Source organism: Felis catus, chromosome B1 (assembly GCF_018350175.1).
Source record: "Felis catus isolate Fca126 chromosome B1, F.catus_Fca126_mat1.0, whole genome shotgun sequence".
NCBI lineage: Eukaryota > Metazoa > Chordata > Mammalia > Carnivora > Felidae > Felis > Felis catus.
In genome coordinates, this window is record NC_058371.1 from 49,531,156 (window position 1) to 49,543,174 (window position 12,019).

The following is a 12,019-nucleotide window of genomic DNA, read 5'->3' on the forward strand; positions in this document are numbered from 1 at the left end:
CAACATAGATATATTAACAATATTAATTTTTCTGATCCATAAGCATGGAATATCTTTCCATTTATGTGTGTCTTCTTCAATTTCTTTCATCAATGTCTTATAATTTTCAGTGTATAGGTTTTTCATCTCCTTGGTTAAATTTATTCTTAGGTTTTATTTATTTATTTATTTATTTATTTATTTATTTTAGGAGGAGCTTGCTTTATTGGGGGGAGGGCACTGCACGTGGCCAACAGATGAAGGCAGCCTGGTGGGCATTCTACACACAACACTCAGAAATGTACACAGGAGGTTTTGCTAAGAAAGATCAACTGGAACATGGGTTCCTCTGGACAACTTCTCCAACCTCATCCCTCTAAAGAGTCGGGACACTCCCGACCACTTCCTTGAAGGCAAATGTGGTTGCTACAGGTAGAGCCCCTCAGGGGTACCTTCTTGTTTTTTATAAAGAACAGTTTCTTTAGATTTTTTGAAGTCTTCGTTTGCTACTTTCATTCTATGTTCTCTCAAGGCCATCAGACCAGCTTCTGTACAGATTGCCTTGATGCCGGCCCCAGAGAGGTCATCTTTCGCCATGATCAAGTCATCCAGGGTTACATCATCAGCCAGCGTCATCCTGCTTATCTGGATCTGAAAGATGCGCTTCATAATCTTTTCATCTGGCCAGGGAACTCATTTGTCCTGTCAATGTTGCCTGGTCTGATAAGTGCCGGATCCAAAGTTTCTATTCAGTTTGTGGCTATGATAACTTTCACATCACTCCTTGAATCAAATCCATCCAACTGGTTCCACAGTTCCAACATTGTTCATTAAATTTCTCTCTCACCACCAGAATTTGAGTCCTATCTTTTTGTTCCAATAGCATCAATTTCATCAATAAACACAATGGATGGCATGTGTTCTGCAACTTGAAACAATTCCCAAACAAGTTTGGGCCCATCACCTAGGTACTTCTGAATAAGTTCAGAGCCAACCACTCTTAGGGCAGTGACTAAGGTTTGGTTTGCTACTGCTTTGGCTAATAAGGTTTTACTGGTGCCAGGTGGACCTTAGAGAATGGCCCCCTTTGGGGGCTTTATACCCATCTCTTCATAATATTCAGGATGAGTGAGAGGAAGCTCCACAGATCCTTAATTTCTTGGATTTGGTTTTCCAACCCACAATATCAGCATAGATTTCCTGGGGGACCTTTTCTAACTTCATTACTGTGACCAAGGGATCCGTGTCACCCATGAGTACCCCTATGATGGCATGCATCTTGTGGTTGAGAAGGACCGGCAGCCTGGTTCCAGCAGATCCTTGTCTACAAAGTAAAGAATGCTGACATAGTGTTCTGAGCCCACAGATGTGGACATGATGATCCACATGGTTGTCATCAATGATCCCTTCCAACATTCCTACTGACATTGGGGTCCCCCTCAGATCACCCACTTTTGATCTTTCCTCCTCTTGCTTTTCTTCTAAAGGCTTCATTTGTTCCTGATTTCTAATGAATTCTTCCTCCATGAGAAGATAGTCTTTAATTCTCTCTAACTTCTGTAATTTTAACCAGCACTGAGTGTGAGGTGTCACCAATGGCAGCTTGCTGGCAGCATCTGGTCACTTTGTTTCCTTCTTCTTTTTTCCCGCTCTAGTTGGTACAGAACATTCCTATTTCTTTTTTATGTTTATTTTTGAGAGAGAGAGAGCATGAGTCGGGAGGGAGACACAGAATCCGAAGCAGGCTCCAGGCTCTGAGCTGTCAGCACAGAGCCCAATGTGGGAATTGAACTCATGAACTGCGAGATCATGACCTGAGCTAAAGTCAGACACTTAACCCACTGAGCCACCCAGGCGCCCCAGGAAGTTCATATTTCTTTGTCTTGTCCTTGTCATCCTTCTTGCCACCTCCAGGGCCATGATCACCACTCTGACTCTGACGCATCTTGCTTCAGCCGTTCAAACGGGTATTTTATTCTTTTTGATGCAATTAAGATTGTTTTCTTAATTTCTCTTTCTGATAGATGGCTCAGTGTTAGTGTATAGAAACAGTAGATTTTATATATTGATTTTGTATCCTGTGACTGTACTATGAATTTGTTGAATAGTTCTGACAGTTTTTTCATGGAGTTTTTATGGATTTCTATATATAAAACCATGTCATCTGTAAATCATGCCATCCTTTCTGATTTGGATGCCTTTTATTTCTTTTTCTTGCTTAATTTCTCTGATGAGGCTTTCCAATACTGTGTTAAATAAAAGTAGTGAGAGTGGGCATCCTTGTCTTGTTCCTAACTAGAGGAAAAGCTTTCAGCTTTTCACCATTTTGCATGTTAGCTGGGGGCTTATCATATATGGTTTTTATTATCTTGAGGTACATTCCCATATATCCATTTTGTTGAGTTTTTATCATAAATGAGTGTTGAATTTTGTCAAATGCTTTTCTTCATATATTGAGATGATCATGTGATTTTTATCCTTCATTTTGTTGTTAATGTAGTACATCATGTTGATTGATTTGTTGAACCATCTTTGCATCCCTGGAATAAATTTCACTTGATCATGGTGTATGAGCTATTTAATGTATTGTTGAATTCAGTTTGCTAATATTTTGTTAGGATTTTGCATCTATATTCATCAGAGACATTAATTAGCCTGTAATTTTCTTTTTTGTGGTGTTCTTATCTGGTTTTGGTCTGGCAGGCTAATTGACACTGATCATTAGTAGGATATGTCTGCTGTGATAAAATGGAAGGAGAAAGGATCCATTTGGGTGCATTTCCTTTGTTCAGTTTGGATAGAAAATGGACAAGTGTGGGTGGGAGCTAAGGTGACGGAGTAGTAGAAGGACCCTGGGCTTGCTTGTCCTTTGAACACAGCTAGATAAATAACAAATCATTCTAAATACCCAACAAATGAAACTGAGGACTGACAGAACAAACTGCACACCTAGAGGGAGAAAAGAGGCCACATCATGGAAGGTAGGAGGTGTGGAGACATGTTTTGGGGGAGAAATGGATTGTGGGTGCTGCAGAGGGGAGAGAGCCCTGGTCATGGAGAGAGAAAAGAGAGAAAGGAGAGAGGAGTGCACAAAGGATCACACAAGGAAAACACTTCCACAAAGTCATTGACTGGGAAAATAAGAGGGGCTGATTTTTATGAGTTTTTGCAACCAGCGGGGCTTAAAAGCCGTAGTTTTAGAAGTCCTGGTGTAGAGCCCTGAAGGTGCTGCAGTGCTCCTGTAGAGAAGGCAGGCAAGTAACCTGGGGGCAAAAGGCATAATCATCTGAGGATCGTCTGAGATGCACTTGGAGAGAAGATTCCTCCTTCTTGGAGCACATCTGAGAGAGGTGGCATTGCCTCTCCAGGGACAAAGGAGCTGGCTAGCACCATTTCCCTCCCCTGCCCCTCAGCATAAATTAACTTCAGTAAACAGGATAGTGCCAACGTTGGCTGCTTAATCTGCTTACACTAAACCCATTCCCACCCCCCTGTACTATCCAGGCAATGCTTTTCTTGGGCAAGTGTGCCTAAGAACCAGTGCAGTGGGTCCCTTCCCCCAGAAGACCAGCACAAACTCCCACATGCAACATGTCTACTGACCATAGAATTCTCCAAAGTTTCAACTCTAGTAGAAATAGTATCATATCTCTTTTAACAATTATACCAGAGCATACCTAGTTAAAGCACACCATACTCTGGCCATGATCCAAACATTCCCCACCATCAGCAAGGATAAACTCTGCAGAGGACTGACCTGAGGAATAGGGCAGCAATAACACAATAGCAGAATGCACACAACATACACCAGAGACACTTCCTGAAGTGCTAGGCATTATATAACCTATAAGTGTGGATATTATATAACTTCTTCTTCATAAACCCATTACTCTCAGGATCAGGAAACATAACAGGCTTTTCTAACACAGAGAAGAATACAGAGACCTAGATAAGATGCAAAGACAGAGAAATTCATCCCAAAAGAGAACAAGAAAAGGTCATGGCCAGGGATCTAATCAAAACAGATGTAAGTAATATGCCTAATCCAACATACCTAGATTGATTTAAAGCAACAATCTTAATACTAGCTAGACTTGAGAAAAGCATAGGAGGCATCAGAGATACCCTTACCACAGAGATAAAAGAGCTTAAAACCAATCAGGCCAAAATGAAAAATGCAATAACCGTGATACAAAACTGACCACAATGAGGAATGAATAAGTAATATAGAAGATAGAATTATAGAAAATAATGAAGTTGATCAAAAGAAGGAAAGAAAATCTTGGATCATGAAAATAGACTCAGGGAACTCAATGACTCCATGAAACGTAATAACATTTGTGTTATAGGGGTCTCAGAAGAAGAAAAGAGAGAAAAGGGGGCAGAAGATTTATTTGAGGAAATTATAGCTGAAAACTTGCCCAATCTGGGGAAGGAAACAGACTTCCAAATCCAGGAGGCACAGAGAATTCCTATCAAAATCAATAAAAGCAGGCCAATGCCAAGACATATTGCAATTAAATTTGCAAAATATAGAGATTTAAAAAAATCCTAAAATCAGCAAGACAAAAGAAGTCCCTAACTTGTAGGGGAAGACCAGTAAGGCTAGAAACAGATCTGTCCACAGAAACTTGACATGCCAGAAGGGAGTGGCATGATATGTCATGTGTGCTGAATGGGAAAAATCTGCAGCCAAGAATACTCTATCCAACAAAGCTATCATTCAGAATAGAAGAAGAGATAAAGAGTTCCCAGACAAAGAAAAACTAAAGTAGTTTATGACCACTAAACCAGCCCTACACAAAATACTAAAGGGGACTCTTTGAGTGGAAAAGAAAGACCAAAAGCAACAAACACTAGAAAGAACAGAGAAAATATCCAGACAATGACAAAACAAGTAATTAAATGGCACTAAATTCATATCATTACTCTGAATTTAAACAGACTAAATGCTTCAATCAAAAGACATAAGCTGTCAAAATGGATTTTAAAAAAACAAGGCCCAACTATTTGCTGCCTACAAGAGATTCATTTAAAAAAATTTTTTTTAATGTTTATTTATTTTTGAGAAAGAGAGACAGAGAGTGAGTGGGGGAGGAGCAGAGAGAGAGAGGGAGACACAGAATTGGAAGCAGGCTCCAGGCTCTGAACTGTCAGCACAGAGCCTGATGCGGGGCTCGATCTCATGAACCGTGAAATCATGACCTGAGCCAAAGTAGGACGCTTAACTGACTGAGCCACCCAGGCACTCCAAGAGATTCATTTTAGACCTAAAGACATCTGCAGATTGAAAGTGAGACGATGGAGAAATATTTATCATGCAAATGGATGTCAAAAGAAAACCAGAGTAGCCATATTTATATCAGACAAATCAGGTTTTAAACCAAAGATTGTAACAAGAGATGAAGAAGGGCACTACATCTTAATAAAGGGGTTTATCCAACAAGAAGATCTAACAATTATAAATATTTATGTCCCCAACTTAAAACACCCAAATATATCAATCAATTAATCACAAACATAAAGAAACTCATTGATAATAATACAATAACAGTGAGGAACTTTAATACCCCATTTACATCAGGGAACAGATATTCTAAGCAGAAAATCAACAAGGAAACAAGGGCTTTGAATGACACTCTGGACGAGATGCACTTAACAGATATATTCAGAACATTTCTTCCTAAAGCAGAAAACACATTCTTTTTGAGTGCACAGGGAACGTTCTCAGAAAAGATCACATACTAAGTCACAAATAAGGCCCCAACAAGTACAAAAGGATTGAGATCATACCATGCATATTTTCTGACCACAATGCTATGAAACTAGAAAAAAATTGGAAAGGCCACAAATACATGGAGGTTAAAGAACATCCTACTAAAGAATGAATGGGGGTGGGGTGCCTGGGTGGCTCAGTCAGTTGAGCATCCGATTTCGGCTCAGGTTCTGATTTTGCAGTTTGTGAGTTCAAGCCATACATCAGGCTCTGTGCTGACAGCTCAGAGCCTGGAGCCTGCTTCAGATTCTGTGTCTCCCTCGCTCTCTCTGCCCCTCCCCCATTTGTGTTCTATCTCTCTCACTCTCAAAAATAAATAAACATTAAAAAAATTTTTTAAACAAAAAAAAAAAGAATGAATGGGTCAACCAAGAAATTAAACCAGAAATTTTTTGAATACATGGAAATAAATGAAAATTAAAATATGAGTCAAAAACCTTTGGGATGCAGCAAAACAGTCATAAGAGGGACATATATAGCAATACAGGCCTACCTCAAGAAGCAAGAAAAATCTCAAATATATAACCTAACCTTACACCTAAAGAGCTAGAGAAAGAGCAACAACTGAAGCCTAAAGCCAGCAGAAGAAAGGAAATAATAAAGATTAGAGTAGAAATAAATGATATAGAAAGTAAAAAAAAAACAGTATAACAGATCAATGAAACCAGGAGCTGGTTCTTTGAAAAAAATTAATAAAATTAAAAAACTCCTAACCAGACTCATCAAAAATAAAAGAGAAAGAACCCAAATAAATAAAATCACTAATAACAGAGGAGAAATAACAAATACCACCACAGAAATACGAACAAATTATAAGAGAATATTATGAAAAATTATATGCCAACAAATTGGGTAATCTAGAACAAATGGATAGATTCCCAGAAACATATAAACTACCAAAGCTGAAATAGGAAGAAACAGAAAACTTGAACAGACCAATAACCAGCAAAGAAATTGAATCAGTAATCAAAAACCTCCCAACAAACAAAAGTCCAGGGCCAGATGGCTTCACAGGGGTATTCTACCAAACATTTAAAGAGGTGTTAATACCTATTTTTCTCAAACTATTCCAAAAAATAGAAATGAAAGAAAACTTCCAAACTCATTCTATGAGGCCAGCATTTACCCTGATCCCAAAACCAAAGACTCCACTAAAAAAGAAAACTAAAGGCCAATATCCCCAATGAACATGAATGCAAAATTTCTCAACAAAATACTAACAAATTGAATCCAACATACATTAAAAGAATCATTCACCACGATCAAGGGGAATTTATTCTTGCATTGCAAAGGTGGTTCAATATTCACAAATCAATCAGTGTAATACACCACATTAATAAAAGAAAGAATAAGAACCATATGAACTTCTCAATAGATGCAGAAAAAAAGCATCTGACAAAGTACATTATCCATTCTTGATTAAAACCCTCAACAAAGTAGGGATACAGGGAACATACCTCAACATCATAAAGGCCATACAAAAGACCCACAGCTAATATGATCCTCAATGGGGAAAAACTGTGAGCTTTTCCTCTACACTCAGGAATATAACAGGGATGTCCACTCTGACCACTATTATTTATCAGAGCACTGGAAGTCCTAGCCTCAGCAATTAGACAACAAAAAGAAATAAAAGAAGCAGGAAAAGACTTCTCTGACCTCAGCCATAGCAATTTCTTACTTGACACATCCCCAAAGGCAAGGGAATTAAAAGCAAAAATGAACTACTGGGACCTTATGAAGATAAAAAGCTTCTGCACAGCAAAGGAAACAACCAACAAAACTAAAAGGCAACCAATGGAATGGGAAAAGATATTTGCAAATGACATATCGGACAAAGGGCTAGGATCCAAAATCTATAAAGAGCTCACCAAGCTCCACATCCAAAAAACAAATAACCCAGGGAAGAAATGGGCAGAAGACATGAATAGACACTTCTCTAAAGAAGACATCCGGATGGCCAACAGCACATGAAAGGATGCTCGGTATCGCTCCTCATCAGGGAAATACAAATCAAAATCACACTGAGATATCACCTCACGCCAGTCAGAGTGGCCAAAATGAACAAATCAGGAGACTATAGATGCTGGCGAGGATGTGGAGAAACAGGAACCCTCTTGCACTGTTGGTGGGAATGCAAATTGGTGCAGCCACTCTGGAAAACAGTGTGGAGGTTCCTCAAAAAATTAAAAATAGACCTACCCTATGAACCAGCAATAGCACTTCTAGGAATTGACCCAAGGGATACAGGAGTGCTGATGCATAGGGGCACTTGTACCCCAATGTTTATAGCAGCACTCTCAACAATAGCCAAATTATGGAAAGAGCCTAAATGTCCATCAATTGATGAATGGATAAAGAAACTGTGGTTTATATACACAATGGAGTACTACGTGGCAATGAGAAAGAATGAAATATGACCCTTTGTAGCAACATGGATGGAACTGGAGAGTGTGATGCTAAGTGAAATAAGCCATACAGAGAAAGACAGATACCATATGGTTTCACTCTTATGTGGCTCCTGAGAAACTTAACAGAAACCCATGGGGGAGGGGAAGGAAAAAAAAAAAGAGGTTAGAGTGGGAGAGAGCCAAAGCATAAGAGACTGTTAAAAACTGAGAACAAACTGAGGGTTGATGGGGGGTGGGAGGGAGAGGAACGTGGGTGATGGGCATTGAGGAGGGCACCTTTTGGGATGAGCACTGGGTGTTGTATGGAAACCAATTTGACAATAAATTTCATATATTGAAAAAAAAAAGAAATAAAAGATATCCAAATCAGCAAGGAAGAAATCAAACTGTCACTATTTATAGATGACATGATATTCTATGTAGAAAACACAAAAGACTCCACCAAAAAATTGCTAGAACTGATACACAAATTCAGTAAAGTCACAGGATACAAAATCAATGTACAGAAATCTGTCGCATTTCTATACACCAAAAATGAAGCAGCAGAAAGAGAAATAAAGGAATCAATCCCATTTACAGTTGTACCAAAAACCTTAAGATACCTAGAAATAAACTTAGCCAAAGTGATCAAAGATCTGTACTCTGAAAAATATAAAACACTGATAAAAAACAAGTCAAGATGACACAAAGAAATGGAAAGACATTCCATGCTCATGGATTGAAAACATTTTAGCCATTCTGACAGATGTGAGATTGGAAGAACAAACATTTTTATTTTTATTTTATTTTTTTTTAATATATGAAATTTATTGTCAAATTGGTTTCCATACAACACCCAGTGCTCATCCCAAAAGGTACCCTCCTCAATGCCCATCACCCACCCTCCCCTCCCTCCCACCCACCCATCAACCCTCAGTTTGTTCTGTTTTTAACAGTCTCTTATGTTTTGGCTCTCTCCCACTCTAACCTCTTTTTTTTTTTTTTCCTTCCCTTCCCCCATGGGTTTCTGTTAAGTTTCTTAGGATCCACATAAGAGTGAAACCATATGGTATCTGTCTTTCTCTGTATGGCTTATTTCACTTAGCATCACACTCTCCAGTTCCATCCACGTTGCTACAAAGGGCCATATTTCATTCTTTCTCATTGCCACGTAGTACTCCATTGTGTATATAAACCACAATTTCTTTATCCATTCATCAATTGATGGACATTTAGGCTCTTTCCATAATTTGGCTATTGTTGAGAGTGCTGCTATAAACATTGGGGTACAAGTGCCCCTATGCATCAGCACTCCTGTATTCCTTGGATAAATTCCTAGCAGTGCTATTGCTGGGTCATAGGGTAGGTCTATTTTTAATTTTCTGAGGAACCTCCACACTGCTTTCCAGATCGGCTGCACCAATTTGTATTCCCACCAACAGTGCAAGAGGGTTCCCGTTTCTCCACACCCTCTCCAGCATCTATAGTCTCCTGATTTAGAACAAACATTTTTAAATGTCTATCCTACCCACAGCAATCTACACATTTAATGCAATCCCTATCAAAATACCACCAGCATTTTTCACAGAGCTAGAACAAACAATCCTAAAATTTGTGTGGAAGTACAAAAGACCCTGAACACAGGAAACACAGGAAACAACACACAGGAAACAAACACAGGAAACACAGACGTTGGCAAGGATGTGGAGAAAGGGGAACCCTCTTACACTGTTGGTGGGAATGCAAACTGGTGCAGCCACTCTGGAAAACAGTACGGATATTCCTCAAAAAGTTAAAAATAAAACCCTACAATCCAGCAATTGCACTACTAGTTATTTACTCAAAGGATACAAAAATACTGATTCAAAGGGATACATGCACTCTGATGTTTATAGCAGCCTTATTAACAACACCCAAACTATGGAAAGAGCCCAAATGTCCTTCAACTGATGAATGGATATAGAAGATGTGGTGTGTGTGTGTGTGTGTGTGTGTGTGTGTGTGTGTATGTATATATGTGTGTGTGTGTGTGTATACACACACAACGGAATATTAGCCATGAAAAAGAATGAAACCTTGCCATTTGCAATGCCATGGATGGAGCTAGAGTATTATGCTAAGTGAAATAAGTCAGTCAGAGAAAGACAAATATCATATGATTTCACTCATATGTGGAATTTAGAAAATAAAACAAATGAATATAGGGGGAAAAGGAAAACAAGAGAGGCAAACCAGACTCTTAGTTACAGAGAAAAAACTGAGGGTTACTGGGGAGGGGGGGTGGGCTAGATGGGTGATAGGCATTAAGAAGGGCACTTGTGATGAGCACTGGGTGTTGTATGTGAGTGATGAATCACTAAATTCTACACCTGAAACTATATTACACTGTATATTAACTAACTGGAATTTAAATAAAAACTTGAAAAAATGAAAGAAAAAAAAGAAAGAAAGAACGAACAAAAATGGACAAGTGCAGGAATCCCAGCCTGAGTGGGATTTGGTGACAAGGGCTCAGACCCCCTTAGAGGTGAGAGTCTGTGTTATGCCACCAGGGTAGCCACTGGGACCAGCAAAGGTGCTAGCTGAGTTTGAGGGTAATCTAGAACGGAGAGCAGAAGAGGGAGATGATGAGTGTCAACATGGCCCGGAGGCCAGTTCAGAAGTAGTGTTGTAGTTCCTCCCAGAAACATTCCCCTTATAAACTTCCCCCAGGAGGAGAAGTACACTGGCATCCCATTCATAGATGGGAAAGTGTTTCCAAGCAGTGCAATGGGCTGTAGTGGACACTGTAAATCATCACCTAGATCTGCAGCTACTGGGTGGCTATTGGCAGTTAGCTTTCAACTGTCAGCCCCTTAAGGGACTCTGCCTCAACTGCAGAGAGCTGCTTTGCCAGAGATCACATGTCTTCCCAGGGCAGCTTACATCCAATGATTAGCCAGCGACAGTATAAAGATCTGGCTATCTGGGCTTAATTTGGGGCAGCTCTGAAGGCTTTCCTAGCTCCAGAGCTCTCTGTGGGGTTGACCAAAGCCGTCACTGAGCCTGCATCTCAGTTGGACATCTTCCTGTGTCCACTCCTGCTCCCTACACCACCCTTCAACAGTACTGACCCTAAAGGCACTCCTTAGCAAACATTTCTCACATCTCATAGTCTGCTCCCTGGGAACCCAATCTGCAGCACCCAGATTGCACAGCTACTAAGTAAGGATGCTGGTTTTCCGTGCAGGTAGTATGGATTTGAAAGCTAACAAAACAATTACACTCTTTGGCATGCCTAAGCTGAGAATTTAGAATCAATCCTGCAGAGAAGAAAGCAGAGTGGGAGAAATCCTTAACTAACTTTAAGTCTTAAAGGACTGAGAAATCACTGAAGAGGTTGAGTTTTTCGAAGTGGCTTGATTGAATTTCAGTCAGGTAAATGAAGCTTGAGATAGAAATTAAAGGGAAACCATGAAGGGTTTCCTTTTTGCATACTCTGAGTCCTAGAAATCACACATATTATAAAATATTTATAATCAGTGAGATTTCACTGTCAGAATTGGAGAAATCATCAGAATTATAGTGCTTATATTAATTACATAACTGTGTACTTTCCCAGGAACTGTCTACTATGTCAGTCTACAAAGATCTTGCTGCATCCCAAACATCAAAGCATGGAGCTAATGAGAAAATATCTACAAGTTATTCAATTCAAAGTCATTCTTAGTCCTCTGTGGTGGGGTAAAACAGTGACCCTTCAAAAGATATCTATATCAAATCTGGAACCTGTGAATATGACCTTATTTGGAACAAAGGGTTTTGCAGATATAATTAAGGATCTTGAAATGAGGGTTATTCGGGTGGGCCCTAAATCCAGCCACAGGTGTTTTTG

General features: G+C 39.5%; 1 pseudogene; it reads right to left on the bottom strand.

Moving 5' to 3' along the window:
• Positions 1–235: 235 nt before the first annotated feature.
• Positions 236–2,024, bottom strand: LOC101094502 (annotated as a pseudogene).
• Between the last annotated feature and the right edge of the window lie 9,995 nt (positions 2,025–12,019).